Source organism: Crocuta crocuta, unplaced genomic scaffold, assembly GCF_008692635.1.
Source record: "Crocuta crocuta isolate KB4526 unplaced genomic scaffold, BGI_CrCroc_1.0 scaffold127, whole genome shotgun sequence".
Taxonomy (NCBI): domain Eukaryota; kingdom Metazoa; phylum Chordata; class Mammalia; order Carnivora; family Hyaenidae; genus Crocuta; species Crocuta crocuta.
In genome coordinates, this window is record NW_027532008.1 from 2888936 (window position 1) to 2892221 (window position 3286).

Here is a 3286-nt window from a genome sequence, read left to right on the forward strand (position 1 = left end):
TTGACTGAGCCACCCAGGCATCCCAAATGATAACATAACCTTTAAAAAAAAAAAAGAATGAGTAAGTGAATGGAGGAAAAACTAAGACTCTGGTCTCACATTTTTGTTCCTTGAGAACTTTGCAAGTGACAACACCCTTAATTATTTAGAGCATAAGTCTCTATTTTTTCATTCATTCATGGTAAAGTGAAAGTACTTGAATCTATCATCCAGCATAAGAACTAGAACATCACTAAAAATTAAATCTATTTACGGGTTTACCCCTCCCCACTCCCAGGTAACCACTGTTCTGAATTTTATGTTCTTCATTCTCTTGCTGTTTTTTTTTAAATAGTCTTTTCACACATAAATTAGGCTGAGCCTTATGAATTTGACATTTTTATAGGTCAAACAGATCACAACCCTGCAATTTCATACAGGGTTCACCCAATATTATAGCTAAACATAGTAGTTCTGGTTGTATTTGAATTTTATAGAAAAAAATACCGTCTCTGGGGCGCCTGGGTGGCTCAGTCGGTTGAGCATCCGACTTTGGCTCAGGTCATGATCTCACGGTTCGTGGGTTAGAGCCCCGCATCAGGCTCTGTGCTGACAGCTAGCTCAGGGCCTGGACCCTGCTTCGGATTCTGTGTCTCCCTCTCTCTCTGACCCTTCCCTGCTCATTCTGTCTCTATCTCTCTCTCAAAAATAAATAAAATATTTTTTAAAAAATACCATCTCTACTTTTCTGGGACTTGCATTTTTTAGTTTATTTTATTTTTTAAAGTTTACTTATTTTGAAAGAGAGACAGCACAAGCAGGGTAGGGACAGAGAGAGAGGGAGAGAGAGAGTTACAAGCAGGCTCTGCACGGTCAGCACAGAGCCCCAAGTGGGGCTCTAAGATCATGACCTGAGCCAAAGTCAGATGTCTAACTGACTTAGCCACCCAGGCACCCCTTTTTTTTAAGTAATCTCTAAACCCAATGTGAGGCTGGAACTCACAACCCAAAGATCAAGAGTTGCATGCTCTTCCGACTGAGCTAGCCCCAAGGAACTTGCATTTTTGCACTCAATATTATCTCATCATGATCCAGACACCTTGATGTCTTTCATTCATTTGCTACTGTTGTGTAATTATTCCACATTTCTTTCTCTCCTGTCAATGGCATTTGAGTATTTTCACTTGGCAATACAATGAACGATGTTTCTACTACCATTCTTAGATGTGCCTCCTGACATATGTGTGCAATTCTTGTGACTGTATCCCAGGAATGGACTTGCTGGGTCTTAGGATGCCTAGACGTTCAGCTGTACACAATGTGACTCACTTTCAGAGCTCCAAATGAGGACACAACGTGCCACCCCCCCCCCCCGGGGTGAGAATGTGGGTGTACAAGACGTGGTGGGAAGAGTTGCTCAGGTTTCTCGTGGAAGTGAACACCAACTGTGTGCACATGGTAGGGTACACCTGGAATGAGATGATGGTGCCCCAAGAGGTGAGATGGGGAAGGAAACCCCCCAGTTACTGTGGGAACTGTCTTCCATCCCAGCTGGACAAGGGGACGCCTTGGAACCCAAACAGGGCAGACGAAGGGCTCCCTCCTAGTTGACAGTATCTTCATCTGAGGTTGGGAGGCTGCGTAGCTGGTTCAGCTGGAGCGAAGAGACCTAGGCAGTGTTGAATTTCTCCCATTTACCAATCCTTACCCCAAAGATCTCTCCCCATATCCTTTATCTCACTTTGCATCCATTATCTTTTTTAATTCTCCCAGTGAGAGGAACTGTTATCTCCACAGATGAGGCTTAGAGAAGTGCCTAGCCCAAAGTCACATGGGTTTCCCAACTGCCTGAACAAATGATTTTCCCTCCCCTAGCTTCAGTTTCCTCATCCATAGAATGAGAATGAGAACACTTGACCCGCCTCACAGACTACAGGGAAGATTAAATAATACTATGCAAGGGGTGCCTGAGTGGCTCAGTCGGTTAAGTGTCCGACTTGGGCTCAGGTCATGATCTCACGGTTGGTAGGTTCTAGTCCTGCGTCGGGCTCTGTGCGGACAGCTAGCTCGGAGCCTGGAGCCTGCTTCCGATTCTGTGTCTCCTTCTCTCTCTGACCCTCCTCGCTCATGCTCTATCTCACTCTATCTCTCAAAAAATAAATAAATGTAAAAAAAAAAAAAAAAAGAACCCAGCAATGTTGTCTCTTGCAGAGCTCCATAGGGTGTGGTAATCGTCATGGCCCATTTGGGTCACCTCTGCTGCTTTGCCATGTGTCTTTCAGGACTGCACAGCCCAGCCCCCTCCTCCACCCTGCTCAGAGGCCCCAGAGTAGAGGTAGTTATCTTCCCCTACAGATTCCCCCAAAGAGAGGTGAACTGACCAGCAAGCAGATAATGCACACCCTCTGTGCTACCTCAGGGCAAAGGAAGAAATCAGAGCCCAGCAGTTCATTGATTGGATGGAGAACATCTGCTGAGCACCTAGTATGTGCCAGGTCCTGTGCTGGGCACCAGGAGCACTGGGAAACAAGACCACCCTCTGTCCTCAAGTCAGGAAAGCAGGAGCCAGAAGACAAGAAGACTGTGCTGAGTACTATGCTAACGAAGTACCGAGCCCTGTTCTATAGAACAGAAAACCAGACAGGCCTAGGGGCCGGGGAAGTTATCCCAGGAGATACGATCTTTGAGCCGGGCCTTTAAGAACTGGCAAGTGCTCGCCAGGTGCTCAGAGACTCCTAAGACTACCTGCCCGGTTAACAGGAGAGGAGACCGAGCCTCAGCGTCGGTTCCCCCTACCCGCCTCCCTTAGCCAGACCAAGCTGAGCACCGGCTTCGGAATCCATAGGCCTCACGCCCAAGCTTGGCCGCCGGTGCCCGCCCCGCACTCAGGGCGGGGCCTCGACCCAGGTGCGCAGCGGCGGCGGCGGCGCTTCGCGGAGCAGGAAGTGTGTCCCCAGCGGCGGCCCGTGCAGCGCTCCCGCGAGACGCTCACCTGCGCTCCAGGTGAGCGGCGAGGGGGGCGGGGGGAGGGGCCGGCCGGAGGCGGCTCACCTGGCGGAACAGGTANCCAGGGCGGCGCCGGTGTGGAGAGACCCCCTCCCCCGCGAGGCTATACCTGGACGGGGGAGGGTCCCGGGGCCCGTTCCTCGGGCACCACCTTCCCACTTCCGGGGTGCGCGGGCCGGGCCGGGGAGCGGCCTGAGCGGACGTCTAGGGCTCGGCGGCCAGAGTGGGGGTGGGGGGTGTCGCGGTCGCCCTCAGGGCTGAGCTGGCTGGGGGCTGGAGCCTTTGCTCCCCTGGGGAGGGG

The 3286-nt window shown here is 51.0% G+C and overlaps 1 protein-coding gene across 1 annotated transcript in view; it reads left to right on the plus strand.

Annotated features, from left to right (window-relative positions):
• Window positions 1-2976: 2976 nt before the first annotated feature.
• The window catches only part of KDF1 (keratinocyte differentiation factor 1), a 9363-nt gene continuing 9053 nt past the window's right edge, over window positions 2977-3286 (plus strand). The window contains exon 1 of the mRNA XM_077775611.1: window positions 2977-3042. The gene's annotated coding sequence lies outside the window, so the exon portion shown is untranslated. The remainder of the gene's footprint in view (window positions 3043-3286) is intronic.